The sequence below is a fragment of the Choristoneura fumiferana genome, chromosome 18 (assembly GCF_025370935.1).
Source record: "Choristoneura fumiferana chromosome 18, NRCan_CFum_1, whole genome shotgun sequence".
In the NCBI taxonomy this organism is placed as follows: domain Eukaryota; kingdom Metazoa; phylum Arthropoda; class Insecta; order Lepidoptera; family Tortricidae; genus Choristoneura; species Choristoneura fumiferana.
Window position 1 is genome coordinate 17,777,925 of NC_133489.1, and position 21,092 is coordinate 17,799,016.

At 36.8% G+C, this 21,092-nt stretch overlaps 1 protein-coding gene across 13 annotated transcripts in view; it reads right to left on the reverse strand.

Moving 5' to 3' along the window:
* kcc (solute carrier family 12 member kcc) overlaps positions 1-21,092 on the reverse strand; it is a 414,959-nt gene that overhangs the window by 77,803 nt on the left and 316,064 nt on the right. For 2 of the 13 annotated variants that reach the window (XM_074102150.1, XM_074102149.1), the window contains exon 1: positions 2,688-2,827. The exons of 7 other annotated variants lie outside the window; for them this stretch is intronic. The gene's annotated coding sequence lies outside the window, so the exon portion shown is untranslated. Of the gene's footprint in view, positions 1-2,569; positions 2,828-21,092 lie in introns of those variants that run through there. 4 more of the 13 variants (XM_074102148.1, XM_074102145.1, XM_074102146.1 and 1 more) reach the window with 3 other exon arrangements.

Sequence of the window (21,092 nt, forward strand, 5' to 3'; positions counted from 1 at the left end):
ATAGGGTATTCAAAATAATTCCTAGATGCAACTCTTAGAAAAATGCTTTATTTTAGGCCTGAAAACCAGATTAATTTGCAATGAACTACAAAATTAGATTTTTAGATGCTTTGAAACAAATAAATAGTTTGTCGACTGAGATGAAAAATAAATGAGGTCAGAGATCTCTAATGAGGGTTTACGTGACAGGCTAATTGGCGCTAGTATCTCACGCCTATGAAAACTTTGACATTATGTTGATAATTGGGGTGACACTATTTCCCGGACGTACAATACCGACATGATATTTTGTGACACGTCAAATAGAAACTCTTGTCAGTTTGACACCGGTTTGTATGGGCGTGTGCACGAAATATCGGGTCGGTATTTCCACGTCGGTATTGTCCGTGCCGGTAAATATTGTTATTGTCACCCGATAATGAGTACGCGTATGAATTCACCGCTAGAGGCGCTAGTGTAGCGTGAGGTCTCCGAAATGTCAAATCTCATAGATTTTGGGTGAGCTACGCGGGTTTATTTATAATTAGAATAATTTTGTGAATATTTTGCAATATCTGAAATTAATTATGGCAAATATGCTTTCCGGGGCAATTAATGTCTGTGTTTTGAGACAGTTTTGTGTTTCGGAAACCTTTGTCCTCCCATTTTCCCGAACAAAACGGGGACTATGCAACACTATGGCATGCTCGATATTTTTATGGTACGGTTTTAAGGTGTATTAAATATGATTTTAATTTAAACTTTGTTTTCACGCCCGTAATAACAGACTTTGAAAGCCATACTTAAAAACCTCACGCAACAGTGCGCCATCTAGTGAGACAAAAAACGATAGCCCTCATTGGGGTGACACTATTTCCCGGACGTACAATACCGACATGATATTTTGTGACACGTCAAATAGAAACTCTTGTCAGTTTGACACCAGTTTGTATGGGCGTGTACACGAAATATCGGGTCGGTATTTCCATGTCGGTATTGTCCGTGCCGGTAAATATTGTTATTGTCACCCGATAATTGGTGAAATAACTATATGAGCTAATCGGAAGTAGTATGCAATGTCAGACGGACCTCTTGATTCTAACGCCATCTAGCGATGAGAAGACATGCTCATTGCCATAAAAATCTATGGGTGGATCGAGCTTTAACGGCTCATAAAAAGTACGCTAATTAATTGGTGTTGCCAACTATACCATATAATGATGATTTCTATAGAAAGGTGCTGTGATCATGCAAAACAGATCAAATCGAATATACCTACAGTTAAATAGTGAAATGGAGAATGGATAAAATAAAATAAAGATGATTATTTTATTGAAATATTTTATTTGTTTCGATACATTTGGAGGCATTTTATTCCAGTAGTCCGGAGCGCACTAATTAAATAGGTACAAAACCACAGGTGCAAAAGTTGTCAAAATCATTTAAATTTATATTCCATTTTAGGAAGACTAGGTTATTCTAAGAATTTGTCATGTCATGAAGCTTGATAGAACAGATTTAGAGCAAAATCGATTGAAAGTGAAATGACCTAACGTTCTCCCGATTTAGACCCGACAGAATTATTTTCATTGTCACACCATCTGAGTACCCGGCGGCAGGTGGATTTTTATCCGAATAAAGACCATGACCTCTACATTATAATTTTATATAGCTTGATTGTTCATTTTTACATATTTGAACTCACTAGCTTGTTGCCTGCAACTTTGTCTGCGTCCCGCGGAAACTGCACTTTCCAAGGTAAAAAATCAGCCTATAATGGATTGAGAGAAAGCTTCCTATTTGTTCGCCATATTTTTTTTTTGGAAAGAGTTACAGTAGTATTCCTTTTATAAAAATACATATCCGAACGAACAAAATCTATCTCCTTTATCTAGTCATTAACTAGTTTCTCAATAAACTTTACAATATTTAGTTTTTCTCCTACTGAAAACTGTAAATGGTGTGTGTGTGATAAAAAAAAAGCAGTGCATTAAATGGCGATCAATATCTTCGAGTATAATAATGTGAGTGCAAATTCTTAATATTATATGAAAACCTTTATTTATCTCTAATAACAGAATACATGGCCAATAAAAGTTAAAATATAGTGTGTCAATTTGATTTAGTGCTAATGATGTACCTGAAATAAGTATGATCAACTACATACGCATCTAACGGCAATAATAAAAGTATTGTGATGTGACTACAGAATGATAGAACGACTGATCTAAACTAACTTGAAGCTTGTTTTCCCATGTTAAAGTCGGTTTTGGCAACTGCCGCAGTAGAGTCGGTCCTTCATTCTATTTACAAGTCTACGCTTCAGTTACCAAAACATTTTTAGTAGTTATGCAATGATTCTGAATCTACAGTGCTACAATGATTGCTTTGGTTTGCTCTGCATGTGTCTCAGTCGCAGTGTCACTGGCCGTGAATGCAGGACGAGTTGACGTACTTGAACACGACAACGGTCAGCGAATATGCACTAGAACTAAACACGAGCGCCGGCCGTAGTAAGCGAAACGAGCATAGGTTATCCTCGCGTACTACGGCGGGATGATAACCTATATGACGGTACGCGGCCACTCACACATATCTAACCTGTCAATACGCGTGAAATCTTAAACGTTACGTAAGATGGCACGATTATAACCTGGAGCACTGGTCGGGGAACTGTTTATTGTGGTCGCGAGAGGGTTGCAATGGACCTTAGGACGGTGCGGGCAGCGGCTGCGTCGCGGAGGACTCGAGCGGAGAGCGGCAGCGCGAGGCGCGAGGAGGTCGCGTGCGGCCGCGGCTGGGGCGCGCGTGGTGCCCGGGCGGGATCGATGCGGGCGGCGGGCGGCGGCGGAGTGCAGCAGCCGGGCTGGAGGCTGCGCCGCGCCCCGCAGCCTCCGCGCCCGCGCCGCGCGCACGCGCCCCGAGCTCGCGCCAACCCGCCAGCCCGCCATCCCGCCGCGCCGCCGCCAAACACCGACAACTCAATTCGCACACCAGATCCAACATCACCATCTCAATTTTATCCTCTTAAAAACGAATACGAAATAAGTTCAGCATGTAAAAAATCGACACAGTACTATCACGAATAGCAAACGTTACTGAGTAACCTTAATTTGTTTTCAATTCAATTTAAATTTGAAAAAATACGCAACGGAAATTGAAAATATTCCCAAATTAGATTTATATGCTATCAAAGTTCAGCCACCGTTATATTAAAGTTGTGATTAAAGGTAGCGCGGGTATCGGGAGCGATCTGCGGCGGGTGTCGCGCTTAGTCAAGGCCGGCGCTCGAGCACGGCGCGGCTCAGCCGAAACCGCAACAAGGTAACTGAGCGGATAATTGATACACATTACACGAAACTCTCGACTATCAATTATGAATCTAAACGGGTGCTTATTAAAATTGATAGCACCTTTTCTTCTTCGCTTCGTTACATAAAGTAACGAAATGCGTAGACAGTGAGTAATACGAGTAATATGTCGCGTTTTTACGTCCTAACACCGCGTAGGAGGTTGTCAAATAGATGCCTTAAACAATAAAACGTAACAGGATGACGCGATCGTTTCTTGCGAGCTGCTTGAATAATGTCCCGGCTCATTTGCTATTTACTTTTCGCCTTTGGAATGGCAATAAAATTGGTTTGGCAGTAAAACATGAAAATGATGAATTCCTAGAAAGGTCGTGTCGAGAGATGTTATTTTTATGATCTTTTTAATCGCTTTATTGTTACAGGACGTCGTAACTTTTTTTACAGAAATAGTCATGAGAGAGCTCTTCAGACGTTTATGAAAATAAAAACCGGCCTAGTGCATGTCGGGCCACGTCATGTGTAGGTTTCCGTACTAATACTAGTCATTAATATGTACAAAAATATTTTACCACTTTTTTGGCGTAGCATATAAATGTCAAATTACCTACAGCTTTCTAGCACTAACAATCTCTAAGCTAAACCGCAGACAGGTGAACACACGAATAACGAAATTTTGGGACTACGGAACACAGAAAAGATCATAATTATTTGGAAATGCATTATATTCGTAGTGCTACGGCGTAGCGACTGATTGCGTAGCAGCTACGAGCGAGCGCAGCGTGCACATAAATTGGACTCAATTCGGTGAACTTTCACCAGTTCAAATAGCTATTAAGGTACCATTCCGATGTTGGCGACCGCGACACGCGACTGCGACCGGGTCGCACGATTACTATTCAGTACGAACTTAGTCGCACGACGCAGTCGCTTGCGTCCATCAGTGCTTCATATTGATTCATGATATGTATTATGTTGTCTTTATGTCACTGAGCAAAATAATTTCACAAGCTACGTCAATGAGAGGTACCTGCGTTATGGTATAATCGAGAGGGTAAAGTTCAATGCTACCAGATCTGGCAGATATGATACCCCAAGTAAAGTAGTCAAATAAAAACCCACGATGTAGGTCCCTGCGGGCACATGTACTGAGAGCAAAATCATGGAATGTCTCGTATTATTTTAGCAAGGGAATGACTCTGAGGACTTCGCTGGCTTTGTAAGTAAGTGAAAATAATGTAGATAGATGACGCAAAGTTGTGATCCTAAATTATTATGTGTATATAATTATTTTATCCCATCAAAACATAAATTTGAAATGAGAGCCAAGTTCAATATTATGATATACTCGTATGCATTGATTGTTGACTTTAACGACAAAAGAAGTGAGATCTAAATGGGTGCCAAGTGCCAAGGTGCCAAGTTCAATGGTCAGTCCTGAAATTTATTTATAACAATACATATAAAGTTTACAACTTAAAATATCATTTCTTCTTATAACTTAGGATAATATATTGAAGCCTAAGGTTCGACTTGGCTAGTTCTCATATACGAATTATTATTAAGTACCTACTAAAACAGTCATGGAAGAACCCTATGTTAAATGGCTAGTTTCTACCAGCAAGCAAATTTTCGGAAGAATAAAATAAGAACTTACAGCTTTAAAACTTGCGAAAGCTTAATATAATTAGTAAAAACGAGTCAAGTCCGACCTTAGGCTTCAATATCCTACGTTATGAAGAAATTATATTTTAAGTTGTTATAAAAAATTATAAATGTTATAAATAAATTTCAGGACTGACCATTGAACTTGGCACCTTGGCACTTGGCACCCATTTAGATCTCACTTCTTTTGTCGTTAAAGTCAACAATCAAGGCATATATCATAATATGGAACTTGGCTCTCATTTCACATTTATGTTTTGATGGGATATCATTACTTTTTGTACAGAAATAATTTAATTTAAAAATTATAATACAATGTTAAAAATTTACCAGTTTCTGATTTATTTATTTTTATTCATCCAACTACCTATCTGGATGCCAAATTAGAACTTTCTAGGTCATTTGGAACTGGGTTAGAATTTTGATCTATAGGTGAGTCAGTGATAAAAATGACGATTTTTAGATGTTAATATCTAAATAACCGTTTGAGGTGTGTTTATGAATTTTAGGGCACATATGTATCTTACAAGTCTCAATAAATGAGCCAAATTTGACATGTTTATGTGAAATAGTTTTTGAGTTATGAGGGGGTCAAAAGGGGCTCCAAATGGTTCGGGTAAAACTACACACGGTGCTGCTCACCAGTTTTATTAGCTTGACCTTAGCTTGACACGTTACCGTGTGTTTAGATTGTTTCATATGAAGTTTTTTGAGGTTGAACGTCTATCTATTCGTAGGTTTGTGGGTATCGTTGGTTAATAACAATCGTTTTCGCACCGTCCGACGCTTCGTAAACAAAGCCTATATTAAAACCAAGGTCAAGGTAAACTCGAGGTTAAAAACTGACATTTCTTAGGTTACTAAGTCACATTTTTACATCACGCTTTCTATTTATAGTTGTCATTATGCGTATATAGGAAAGGTACACAGTTTTTTTTATAAAAAAGGACTTACTGGTGTTGAGAATTTACGTAGCTTTTTTGGGTCGCTTATGTTATTATGAGTGACGGGGGTCGCGGGCGACTCGTCACCACGACTTGTAACATCACTCGTACCAGCCCGACGTGGTTAAGTGGCAAAATCTCGGGTTTTATTCGAACATCCCGCACGTAGCGACCCGCGATCGAATAAAGGCAATCGTTCTATTTTTTTCTCGCCTGGGGAAATTATAGCGAATGGAGCGGGTACCGCCTATCCGATGCCGACAGCGATTTTCGCTATCCACGTGAAAATGTTCTCCAACAGATAGATATTCGTGGTTTGTTCCAAATATATGTTACTTGTGTCTGCCATCCCAATGATGTATAAGGAAAAGCATTAGAGAATAATAAAACACAAACGCTTTTTGCAATAAAACCGCGTTGGATATGTACAATAATAAAATGTATCGTGACAGATACGCGCCGGGTCGATAGTGTTCGTCAGATTTTCGCGAGAGCTTTTTACCGTTTTATTTTTCCAACTTTCTCTTTTGCTTTTGTGTGCCGTGATATTTTCAATGTTGGATATATCGAAGGAATTTGTGTTATTGTGTGGTAATGTTTAGATTTTTTCATTTATCTCACAACTGAGCTAATTCGGGAGACATCGCTAATTGAAAGATCTGAAAGGCTTTTTTGTTTCGTACATCATAAGGAAAAACCGGGACCCGTATATGATCACTTTGTTGTCCACCTGTCTGTCCGTCTGTCAAGATTCAAAAACGCGAGTAGATATCAAGCTGAAATTAGTATTAAATACTCAGCTCTGCTATCCCATGAAGTAGTAAATAAATAACTAACTTCTTGGGTACTTCGGATTGTCCTAAAAACTTGAAATTTGGTGTGAAGACAGCTTATTGCACAATCAATGAAAAAAGTCTCAGAGGGGAGAGAGGGCTAAGAGAGGGTTGCTAATACAGGATATTCATTATATAGGTACCTACAAATTTGTACGGAAGCCTCGGTGCGCCAGCCGGTTTTTTTCATGCCTAATACATCCTATAGGAGATTTTATTTAACTGTATTATGTGTATTAAATAGATTAACTAATAGCAGAATCTAAAATTAAGCACCTTAATTATTTTTGTGGCTGCTCTCTATCCTTGAAAATTCCAAGGTTATCCGAGATAATTTATACTGAAAACGAAACTTACATAATATTTTTCTGTATCGCTTACTATTGTGGTGCACAATATACAGTCATTGTATTGTATTGCATAGATAGTAGTTCAGTCATTCTTTACAAGACTATGCCACTTGAAAATCCCTAAACATCGGAATACCCAGTCACGTAAATATGACTTACTCAACTTAAAGCAGTTTCTTGCAATTTATCTTTATATTATATTTCCTTACTTTACGTAATTATATGAGGATTTGTAGTATTAATGGCGAGCATAGCGCCATGAGATGGCAAAGTCACGCGCTCGTAAGTGCAGCTTTGTTCCACGAGTCCTTTGTTCTCCACTTTGCAGATGTCTGCCCGTAACTTGCAATTGCTGCTCATCTGCTTTACGATCATCATTATGCAAATTTACTGCTTAGGAATATACGTATGATGGTTCATGGGAAATACTGGACTGTATTTATAATTTAGTATAAATTTACTCCAAGAAACCAAGTATGAATTGCTGCACCGTCTTTAGGCTCGAAACGACGTCAAATCTTGTATCCCTTTTAGATATTGGTATAGTAGTAGTAGGTTATGTTATATATATTAGAGTATAAACATATCGAAATGGGAATACAGCTGTTCCTCGATAGAGGTTAGTTTTTCGATAAAGGCAAAACTTTTTATATTCCATGCAGTCGTCGCTATACCTAAGATTATATTAAAATAGGGTTTCGCATTAAGTAGAATACAAAATTGCACATGTTATAATTTAATTTTCGTAAAAAAAAAGTTTTGTCTTAAAATGAGTAAATAAATAGAAGCCATAATATAAACGACGCCAAATACTCATAATAGCCGTATGAAGGAAGCTGTTTACACTCCTTTGTTTTGGGAATATTTCTGAATCAAGTAAAAACAGTAAACATCTTTTACCTTCAAGTACCTATTCTACCGAAGTTAAATTTATTAAAGATCTTTCCTTATCTTGTTTAACTAATCTTAACATCTGATTTAGCTCTATGTCAAAATTCTCGCTGAAGGCGGAAGTTAGTTAATAGGGTTATAAGTAATTACCCTGTCTTGTATTCAGTTGCTTACGCGTTTTATAATTTATTTAGAAGTAGAAAATGGTCATGGAGAAATAGGTGCGTGAAGAATAAAAACATTCAAGTTAAAATATACCGAACGAGTTGTATTTATTTATATTTACTCACTTATGAAGTCACAAAAAATCCGATAAGTTTTTTCGCACTACGCACATGCGCGACCTAGCGGTGACCACATAAATCACCATGTAAGCCATGATTTTTCTTTCTTCACATTTTTTGCGCAAGGGTGTGGTGTGTGTTTACATATAATATTATATTGCATATGTATGTCTAGAGCTGTGACTCTTAAACTTCTAGGGATGAGAAATCAATTTTATTCAATTATTTACTGAATCAAGCGTTACTTTGCGGAGGTCCATATCATATATTTTTATGCTTAGGCCAAGAATTGATTAGGTAAATAGTAGGTAGATTGAGCAATAAATGCACCGACCAAGCCATTTTATTCCAGCACTTTATATCTACTTGAGCTGCAGGCAAGAGTTGACACTAAGTAGAGGCTAAAATGGGTTTTATGAACAAGTCACAGGTTTGCTTTTCGTTTCGCTTTGTTTTTCCCTAAGACTGCGTAAAAATTTGATAAGACGAATTAGTGTACATAAATTTTAATTTAGTAGGCAATTTTTATTTTTTATGCATTAATCTATAATTATTATTATCTATCATTTTATACAATGACTTATTAGAATACCCTAGTTTTATTAATATAAATAAAAATTAGGTTAATATAAAAAATATGAAACACTAAAAAAACTTCAGGTTTTTAATTTTTTTTCTCGTTTTCCGTCGAATTTTTGCGAGCACTTGATCTCCTTGTTGTTAGATGAAGTATTTTTACTTTATGCATGAAGTAGATTTTAAAAAAGTTATTTTGCGCAGTCTACATCCAGCATGTTATACGCGCATGAGAAGTGAAAAGTTATTAATTTTACTGAGTGATGTCATGAGATTGGCACAATATTGAAAATAGACGATTGTTATTACAAGGTGTTGAATTTAAGTGCATTCTCTGGGTTCACTGACATCTCAGAATTAGACGGTGGGATATCAAACATAAAAACACTGACGTTAACCCACACCTATTGGAAGTTAAAAAAAATCGAACAACTGAATAGACCTTAATGATGTTGTTAAAATGAGCAACCGGAAAAAAGGTCGACGCTTTATTGTTTAAAACGAAGAGGCGCTGAGGGGGCTCTCTCGGACGCTGGGTGCGGAAAGTAGGCCAAGTCGGGGGAGACCAGGCAGCCGGCGGCCTAGGACAACTACTGTTCTTAGGCAACTTTGAATCTTGCGACGGATATCTAAACAAATATTGTATACTACCATCACTGTCAAAATTAACTTGACTAGTCTGAATAATATTGAATGAAACAATTACTTTGCTCACCCGCGACCTTATCACAAGGTCAAGTAATTATTTCAGTTACTGATATGGACCTCCGCAAAGTAACGCTTGATTCAGTAAATAATTGAATAATATTGATTAAAATAATAACTTTGTTGTGTGTGGATTAACCGGTCAAATGCGGAAGGTAAAAAAATCTGCATTCTAGCCTCCTTCCTTTGTCTCAAATAATACTCGTATCAATAACGTGGAATTAGATAAAAAAACTAAAAGATACTTAGCCATAATTTTGCACTGATCAGACCAAAAAATAATGAAAGGTTATGGAGCTTTAAATAAAATATCAATATTTATATGAATAACTCGCCTCACCACTGTGATAACTATGTATCGGAAAAACTTATAATTATTCGTTGTTAATGTCAACATCACGTTAGATACTCCCTAATTTGGAGATAAAAGCGTTAGTAAAATGGTTAAAATTAGCACTGTCTAACTTGACTATTCAAATAACGGTAATTTTGTTACAAATAACAGTTTTTTAAATAACTGTTGATAATATCAAGTAATTTATCAACGAGCAGCGGAAGACAATAAAAAATGATTTTTCCGTTGCGTGGCGGGTCCTTACAACCACGTCGGGCGCTCGACGTTGGGTGATTTAGGGACAATGAGAGTTGGAGCGGTTTAGTCACACCGCTATGTTCAGTAAAACACTTAGGGTTAAAATAATTTATTGAATCAGGTTACTTTGTGGAGGTCCATATCAACAAACTATAAACAATTACTTTGCTCACCCGCGTGCGCGTGCTTTGCTTTGTCGCGGATGAGTAAAGTAATTATTTAATAGGTTAAAAGTTACGAAACTTTCAACCTCTTACCGCCCAGCGTGTTTTATAGATGATAGGGTCAAAGTTTCATAATTTATTGAATCAGGTGTTACTTTGCGGAGGTCCATATCAATGAACTAAAATAATTTATTTGCTCACCCGCGACCTTATGATAGCTAAGCTTATGCAACATAATATGCTTGTTCATGCAGTTCCTCCACCTCCACACTGTAAGAACACACACAAATCACACAAACCCATCTATCACCACCACCACACTACACGGACGCGTTCCGAACTCAAACAGAGCTCATCTTCAGAGCTACACAACCATACACCATGCTACCAGATGTTAGTCTTTAACATTTGGTTACAAACACTGTGACACGAGAATTTTATACATTAAAAAAGAATGTCCAGTACATATAACTAATATATGTTCATTGAATGTGTAAACCTTAAAATTTTAATCAAAATAACTCACACAGCTGAAACATTTCATTTCGCAGCGATGAATTGGAGCGTAAACATCGGAGAAATATGAGTATTTCATATGTGTTGAGCTAGTTGAGTGCGTAAAAAACCGGAATGTTATACGTGTGCGGTTTTATTATACAGAATGGAGAATATTGTTTAGTTAAATTTTTCGTTTTTTTATTTTAATTTTCACATGGCTCCAAGAATAAAAGGGAATATCAGGGTAGTCTTTTTTGATGATGAGTAGCTTTTACCTACCACTCTGTCTGTCAAAAAATTATTTGTGATACGAGATTGGTAAGTAAGGTTTTACTAAGGGGTGTTTATACATTTTTCTGCGTATAAGTTGATATTTTTTTTTGTCATTTAAAACTCTTTGCCCTGTAAACTTTTAAATTGGAGAACAAAAAAAAAACTGTAATAAAATCGCACTAGTGCGGTTAAATGAACTTGCGAGCCATGTATACATTCTTGGAAAGTGAATTTTTCGAGTAGCAACATCAATTAGATACACAAATTTGGGAATGGCTACCAGTCTCGGCTTATGGATTGAATGCTTAAAAATATCCCTCAAAAAGGGTTTTAAGAGATGACAATATGTTGAACTATGTTTTATTTCAAAATTTGGTTTAATATAGACGACCAGATGGCCTAGTGGTTAGAGAATCTGACTACGAAGCTTGAGGTCCCGAGTTCGATTCCCGTGTCGGGGCAGATATTTGTATGAGAAATACGAATGTTTGTTCTCGGGTCTTGGGTGTTTAATATGTATTTAAGTATGTATCTATCTACATAATTATATATATCCGTTGCTTAGTACCCACAACACAAGCTTTGCTAAGCTTACTTTGGGAATAGGTCAATTGGTGTGAATTGTCCCGTGATATTTATTTATTTATTATTTATTTAAATAAGTAATAGACAATAGTTTAACTATAACGAAAAATAGCACCACATTAAAATCCTAAGTTACCAGTTGCATCTACATACATAACTTATACTGTTATACATCCACCTGGCCTACTTAGTTTGCGTAACGTCAAACTCCCCACACGGAAACCACACGACGTGAGCACCTTCCATAACAGATACCTCACAATTACGGAAGTACGAAGGTATGAAAAACGTCGACTCAATTCACCAGGCACACGAATACTTCCTCTGGCATTTAAGAGCTATCCTGGTTTATAGGTACTTCCGTGAATAATCTCCCGTATTAGGCGGTAATCGTGCGAGGACGGCCGGGTAATCGGACGACCATTACCGAAGCGATAAAAATTCCACACCTGTCCTTTTAGGTAGGTGCTTTTGTGATTATATTGCATATTTTTTTACTATTTGAATTCAAATATCGAGAAGTGGTCATGCTCATTGTATTTAATGCAAACGTGCTTCTAGAGATTTTGAGGTTATATTGAAAAAATACCAGCCAAATGCGAATCGTACTTGTTCACTAAGAATTTTGTACTCGTTTAAAAGTCAAGAAAAATACACACACTACACTGTTTACACTCCTTGTTTTAACAAAATTTAGTTTTCCATTTTCGTGCGTCTTTTTTCTGCGTTTCTGTGATTTTCCAACGGGAAGTTGACATAAGATTATGATTATGAGAGTATTGATTCTGGAGGTTTAATGTTTGAAAATTCACTTAAAAAAACGTGTCTTTGCGTGAAGTCAAAAATGACAATTTTTCGCACTTCACCTGTAACGCGGTAAGTACAGAATCTTAAAAGTGAATAAAAGTAGTCTCATAAGTGCTAAGCAGTAAATAAACAAAAAGTTTTTTCTCAAACATGCCATGTAATGTTTATGTTGTGTTCTTTAAAACAGGCTTCAAAATATACTGTTGCAGGCCTGCAGGACAGTCTTTTGTTTCAATGCAAAACGTCAAATATCCACGATAATTAATAATCAGAATTTCTTATGGTTCATTTATCAGTTACTGAATAAATTCACAGGACTATGAATATTCTATATGTAAATATTTATATATTGCCGACGCGTTTTACGTCAAATTACAATTTAGCTCAAACAATAAAGTATTCATGTAGCTGATTATATGGGCTGCAGTTCGTGTATATGGCCCTAAAAGAAGAACAGCAAACACTACAAAAAAAATTTTGGCGGGAAAATTGATAAGTGTCATTGTCTTTTTTTCTGATTAACTGGACCTCGGATTTAGTCATTTTGCAAGTAAGTGCTATTGTCATTTCAAAAGTTTCGTTTAGAAACGTGATAGGTACGTGATATTTTATTTCTGCAGTCCGTTATATCTACATGTTTTATAGCAATTTGATTTTTTTGGATTATTTTAACGTTTTAAAAATTCATGTTAGAATAAAATAAACACTTATATAGATGGTAGTTATAACTTGAGTCTGGGTAATATTTTAGTTGTGTTTTATACGTAAATAAAACATTGATTTCTAGGAGTTTTTATTTATTTTAGTGCATGTTTGACAAAAGCACTGTACATGCCTCGGCGTGAAAGCACATGCCAGCCTCGTATACCTATCCTCGTATACATACTCGGCCTGCAAGCCTTTCTTTCCCGGCCTCTGCAGTAATGTACTATTACTATTTACGTGCATGGTGGCACATGGTAAAAATACCCTTTTCAATTACTTAAATGTAATTAAGCTCTACATATTAACACATCTCACGGGTCGTGCTCACTATTTCAATTGTGGACTAGCATACAAATACGTGGCCAACGTGCGTCCATTCAATATTCACAACCAATGTTCTCTCCCAAAAATTCAACTGTCATTTTTGCAAGGAATATTCCTAAAGGAATGTAACAAAAGTGCATTTTGTATTTTGTCGCACAGACTTACTGTCTGCGCATAGTTTTAATGATTCGTGGTATTTTTAGTGCATTTGTGTTCGAAATACCGAGAATCGTGTGTCGTGTGTTATAATTTGTCCGTTAATTCAAACCTTAAATTAAACGGAGTATATGTCAGGTCAAATGATTAAACTATCTGTGTGCCGAATTTTATCCAAATTATTAGTAGTAAATTCTATATAGCTTAATCAACCTAGAAAAATTGAAAACCCTCGACATTGTCATTTTAAAGTTCAATATCTTAAAAACCGCAAGGAAACTCGCTTTCATGTAAAAAAAACCCGCATCGAAATCGTTCTCTTTGTTTGAGAGCAACGATGCCACAGATAGACAGACATAGTGTAGAACTTCCTAATAATAGCCCTCTTTTTGCGTTCGTAAAAACACAAAAAGTGCCAAAATCTGTTTTCGAAAGAAATACATGACATTTGTATTCCTCTTATATTAGTTCTATGACGTTAACAAATCTAGCTTTATACGTAAAATCTCTCACAGCACGAAAACAGTATCATAAATGATGAATAGCCCGTGTTTCATGAAGGAGCACTAAGCCTTTGAATTCGAGATATAAATCAAAAGCCGTTTCTTAAGGTTGCATCGTCTCGAGACACCTACGTAACAGCCGACATCAACGAAAAATATTACCGACATTACAGCGTTGTAGAAACTCGCACGGGTGGCGGCCTACTTATGTTCCTAGCGGAACAACCGCAGCAGGCGATAGTTACAGAACAAGTTTCTGAAGTAGGATCAGACTTATTTCTCTCCCAGTTGTGTTAGGAAACTGAGTGCTTTTATTTTACTATGATATTTTAGGAGCCTTGTTTGCTTTGCTTGCACATAAAAATAAAATTAACGCGGACAGCCAGCTATCCACATGGCCTTTATCTATAAAATCTATTTCTATATCTATAAAACAATAATTTATTGTTCATTATAACGTTAAAAATTATTATTACTACTAGCATTCGTGAGACCTATTTGAATAAAATTACAAAAATCAACAAATCAACGCACTCACTTATGAAAAAAATCTTCCGAAATGATAGAAACTAGTCGGACCGTTTCTGACTTAAAATCGTAAGTAACTTTTTAATTTTTGTAATATTATACTGAAAACTTCTCACAAGGCCTACTGTGCCTGTATTCCGTCTTACGGAGAACAATATCGCCGCCGTGTCGCCGCCGTCTCGTACGTATTATGCTTTCAGACGCGTGTTACTTCCAATGATTCCTGTCACCCCCGTCCGACCCGCACGAACAAATACTGGCATGTGACAACACCCTTGTTTATTCATGAGCCTGTTAAACGATTTTGATTACGAGATAACGGTATTAAGGCGAGGTTAACAGATAACATTTACGTTTCAGCAGGGCTACTACGAAACTCGAAACTAGAAGTTCGTATCGTACCGTCCCTCTCGCTCTCGTATTAAATTGTGTAAGTGTCAGAGGGACCGCACGACACGAACTTCGAGTTTCGAGTTTCGTAATAGCCCTGCTGATAACGGTACAATGAATGTTCGAAGGTGGGGCATGCGTATGCACCTGATTGGGAAATAGATATCGAAAATACAAACTGAAATATAGATGCATAGAAAAACCAGAAAAATAAGACCAGCGTTGGGAATCGAACCCAGACTCTCGGCATTCCGTGTCGCGTGCTATACCGCTACACCACCGCTGGATAGTGGTACAGACATGAATTTCTCCTATGCACCACATATCTCAGCTTGTTTTTTTTTCTTATTTAGTCACTTAAGCAGCGACGCTAAAATAGGTAATAGGTAAGGAAATAGGTGGTTTTGTTGATTTACTGTCATTCGGTGCAAATCAAAAATGGACCAATCGAAATTATACGAATTATACGTCAAAGCAGAAAAATGACAATATGAAAACTGTCCATCCTGAATATCTTCGAAAATGGAATCTTGTTCCATGGTAAAATTGTCAAATTTGATATAATGCCGAAAAAAAAAACCACCATTTGTATTTAAGTATACTTAGAAATATGACAAATTCAAAATATGTTTCACCCGAACGCCTTAAGGCTACCCGAGGTTTTCATTGATTTTTGACAAGTTTTAAATCTTATGTCCTACTATTGCACTACAAATACAATTATAAGTCAAACGGCTATCGGTTCTCCAATCTTTTATCTTCATTTTCGCCTACCGGATTTTGAAAAAAAAAAGAATACTTAATTTTGTATGATTTTTTTAAACATTGTCCGAAAAACACTTAAGTATTTCGTATCTCTATTGACGTGAAAGATCTAACATATACGAAATCTACATATTTGGGTTCGTCTTTGACATCTCTAAAAACTGGTCGAGGGTTTTCACTTGAAACTAATTAACATAAAAGTTATGGTCAGAAAACCAGTTTTTTGGCCTAAAATTGTTGAACTTTGATGCCAAATATCTCGAAGACAATGAACTTTGAAGTAGATAAGGGATACAAAAAACATTAGAAAACATTAGAAAATTAAGGAATTCAGATCGAAGGTCATTGGGGCGTGGGATCCTTTTAATTTAGACGACATTCACTTATTGCTCCTAATTGATAATGGACAATATTCCAATGGGTTTAATTCATTTACAACGAAAGTAAATTTTGGTTGTAAATATTTTTCAGCACAATTAAATTTTGACAAAATTCACTTCTAATGATATTAATTTTGTTTGTTTGTTTATACTCTTTATTGTACAATAAGGAAATACAAAAATTTTACACAAAAAACAAAGTGCTAAGTACAAAGGCGGAGTTATCCCTGAAGGGATCTCTGCCAGTTAACCTTTGAGTGGTCCAAATTCAAAAGTAAATTCAGTCGACGATTTTCCATTTCTACCGAATGACAGTAAATCAGCGTGTACAAAGCTTATCTTTCATTATTATGGTGGCCTTGGTAAGTGTTGAAGATAACTGTGGTGCTAATGGTTACATCACGACACGACTGTGCCATTTATTCCATGTTCACGCAATAAGTGTGAGTAAAAGTGTAATCAGTACTTAGCCTTATTACAACTCCAAAGCTTTGTATTGGTTCGTTATTAAGTATATTGTGTTAACATTTTTAACAAAAGTATTTTATTTAAAACGCACGAAATTTAATCCTTTCTCTGCAGTGGTAGCAGCGTTTATTTAATTTGCATGTGAATTTTACAGGAATATTGCACAATGCTCTTTTGTCTCGTTTAATAAATGTTGTCCGATGAAAAGGTCAAAGTTTATTGAAGGCTTTATGCAAGCACTATCGTTTGTACAATATCTGGTTATTTTATAAAACCTCTAGCGAGAACAGCCAGCATTTTAGAACACGATAGCTACTGCTGTGTGACGCGACACGGACTGTACGGCTTAAACGCACTATTAAGGTACGCTTGTTACTAGCATGCTAATAAGTAAGCATTCTTATAAACATGCTAGTACCTGCAGTACCTAGCTGTATCACGTGTCCTATACCCACATGCTAGTAGGTAACATTTGCTCAATAGTAGCATGCTTTCGTGCTAGCAACTAGAATGCGTAACAGTACCTTTACAATAAAACAATTGAGTTAAACCTCGGCTGTATAATTTAGTTGGGCTAAATAAAGGACGTCAATGTAGAGGAGTTATGTAAAGTTGCGGAGGTGCTTGACGAGTGCTCGCGCGTGAAATCACCCCATTTCAACACAATTACTTTTTGAATTAGATTATAACTGAGACGTAGGGACGAGTTATAGCAAATTTAAAATAAAGCCCGGCGAAATTGACAGATTAAAGCTAAAGCATTAGGCAAAAAGTTCAAATGATACTTTTACTTTTAAAAGTTAAGCTGAACATTCAACTCAATTCAATTTCTAATAAAAATAACTCCAGTCATCTCATTTTACTTCTTATTTTTGCTAAATAAATATGTACATATGTATACTTCATCGTAGATAATAACATATCGTAATACGCTACAAATCAACGAGCGACTTAATATTTCAAAGGCTGGAATCCATGTGAGAACGAGCGAGGGGAGGTATCTATGTTCAAGACGGGCGAGCGAATAATTTGATGACATCATTTGCGTGCGTGTGAAACGGCCCGTGCGCCGCTGTGGGAGTCAGCGAGGCTGGCGGATACCTAATCCTTACGAGTATGTTACACGTGAATACTAATATATAGTTAACCATTTACAAATAAAGAACGAATCTTTACACGCAGTTATATTTTGTTGCCTTACAGACCATTTATTCGGAACTCCGTTGATTTTTAATCAGACCAATGACGTAGATACTCGTATATGGATCAAACGCTGACTGAACGATAAAATTTGATCGTTTTATCTATTGTCAAGTTACATTTATTATAAAATCTCAAATAAAATTCGAGAGCATTTTCATATTGGCACTAAAAATAACACAATAAAAATACTTGATGTATCAATAGAGATATATTTATCCATTTTTAATGGCTAGCTGTGAAGCTTCATTCTAATACCTAGTACAGATGATAACAAAATTTAAGACGTTCTCAATTAAAAGTTAAATTGAGCACCGAACGGCTTCTAATTAACAGGGAGACAATATTGCAGAACTTCATTTATAATACAGTCTAATCGCTTTACGGCTTCTTAATAATCCGGACAATTTAGACATAAAAGTAGTGGTCAACTCCAACAAAGCTGAATTTTGGTGGAGACCTTGGGTAGATGCACCATTAGGAATAAAGTGTCAAAAGTTTCCATTGATCCCATGTGTGTTAAAAAAGTTATTCGGGGTCAAAGGTCAAAATTGTAGATAATTTCAAGATCTATAATTTTGCCTAGGCTACTTTTGATAAAACTACAAGTCGGTTCATAAATACGGAGTTCTAAGGTAACAAACATTAAAAAAATATATAGAACCGAATTGATAACCTCCTCCTTTTTTGAAGTCGTTTAAAAAAACCTCAAATTTTGACCTTTGACCCAGAATAACTTTTTTAGCACAAATGGGATCAATGGGTACTTTTGGCACTTTATTCCTAATGGTGTATGTACCCAAGGTCTCTACCAAAATTCAGCTTTGTCGGAATTTGTATAAATTTAATTGTCTATATTGACCGGAGTATCTGGGTATAATTTTCAGAGCGTCTGACACTCATAATAGTGGCTGATATTGATTTTGTTCTTGTTGCCAATCAGTTTGGCTTCTGAGTGGTTTGGTTTAATTAAGAGGCCGCGACAAAGTTGAAGCCGGTTGGTGGTCTACGGCGGCGGAGTTTTTGTAGCACTCTTCAAAGAGTTGCTTGATGATTGAGGCCCTTTTAAACAAAGGACGACGCGAGAAAGTGACTTGGTTGCGTTTGAGGCGTGCCAGCTCGCTGCCTTAAAGATTCAGCTTTGCCTACGTCCAATGTCAGCGTACACAATGTTTTAGACTATCGCATTTCATTCATAATTTTATGATTTAAATTCGGGTTTTGTTCCGCGTACCTCTAAAATAGGTCTTCTTTAAAATCAAGGTACGCGGAACAAAACCCGAATTTAAATCATAAAATGTCAACGATGTGTCACTAAATCAAGAATAGCTAAAACTCTGCATTCTTTGCTGCAACTTTATAATCTTGTTATAATAGCTAGAATTCCGTTAAGGAGGGAGGGCAGGCGATAAAAACCAAGTCTGTGCCATTTGAGGTTCGTGAGCATCGTCCCTGCCCATACCTCGCTACGCCTTACGTACACTTAATTATATGATGCACAATTTTAGTTACCTACGACGTGTTTCAAGCTAAATCTCGCAAATAACGAGCCCTTTTCTCAAGTTAGGCGCTCGCAGGTTTAATTAAATATCATCTACAAAGGAAACTGATAAACACTCTTAATAGTGTTCAATTTTATATTCAGGCTTTTAGCAACTGGCGCCCGGGCTTGTAATAATTTATTGTTATTTACAGTTGCTCCGAATTCACGAACTTAAACTTCGCAGCTATCAAATATTCTGTGTAAACGGGGTGCTGTTTAAATATGCAGCTGGGCGCGGCGTCAGACCGCGCTGCGTTACGTACGGTACGATACATATAATTTCGCCAGCGGGAACCGATAATGTGGTTTCATCTACTAAGTGATTAGATCCATAATTTATTTATTTTATTACTGTTACTTGGGGTTGGGTCGTGGTGGCCTAGTGGTTTGACCTATCGCCTCTCAAGCAGAGGTTCGTGGGTTCAAACCCCGGCCCGCACCTCTGAGTTTTTCGAAAATTCATGTGCGAAATTACATTTGAAATTTACCACGAGCTTTACGGTGAAGGTTTTTCTTCATCGTGAGGAAACCTGCACACACCTGTGAAGTAATTCAATGGAAGTTCAATGGAAGTGTGAAGTTACCAATCCGCACTGGGCCCGCGTGGGAACTACGGCCCAAGCCCTCTCATTCTGAGAGGAGGCCTGTGCCCAGCAGTTGGACGTATATAGGCTGGGATGATGATTACTGTTATAAATACTAGCTGCGTGAGCAAAAGCATAAACATCCCTCGTATGTGTACTTATATAATCAATAAGGAAACTCTAACTATATTTGAACTAGATTTCGCTGTCTCGTACAGAACTCGAACCAAGAAAATTTGAACATATTCTGAAAACCAATAGTCTTTAGGACAAATATAGCGTAGAGCGCTGCGCCGCTCTCAAAATATAAGTTTGAATGCATTTTTACGATGGGAGTATTTTAGAGATGGCGAGCAGCATCTAAGACATTTGACAGACTGTTTTTAACCCCCGACGAAAAAAGAAGGGTGTTATAAGTTTGACCGCTATGTGTGTCTGTCTGTGGCGCCGTAGCTCTTAAACGGGTGAAACGATTTGAATGCGGTTTTTTATTTGAAAGCAGGTTTTCTAGCGATGATCCTTAGACATGTTTTATCAAAACCGGTTTATGGCATAATATAAAATGATACGTGTTCTTTATCCTGTAGATCGTTAAAGTGCTTCAAAAGTCAGTCGACTTCTTTATCAATAGTACCTACTTACAACCGTTAAAGAATTATCTGAATGCACACTTATGCTTAGTATATGTACTATTATCTATTCTGTGGTAGATGCTATATTACTGAACATTTCGTTAGTCAATCCGCAGAGTGAGAAAACTGAGAGTTAAGTAAAACTGAAATGAGGACCGGAAGGCTTAGTAGTTAGATAACTTAACTAAAAAGGTTGAAGTTCCAGTTTGATCCCCGGTTAGGGCTGATATTATGTATGAAAAATAGAAATGTTTGTTTTCGTGTCTTGGATGTTCAGCAATATTTATGTATGTAAGTAGGTATCTATTTGAGTAGTTATCTATGTTTATTCGTTGCCAAGTACCTATAACATAGGTTTTGGTTAGCGTAGAACTAGGTCGATTGTCGTGAATATACATATATCCTTAATAAACTCCACGGATTTAAGCAGCGTTTCCACCAATAATGTGCAAAGTGTTGC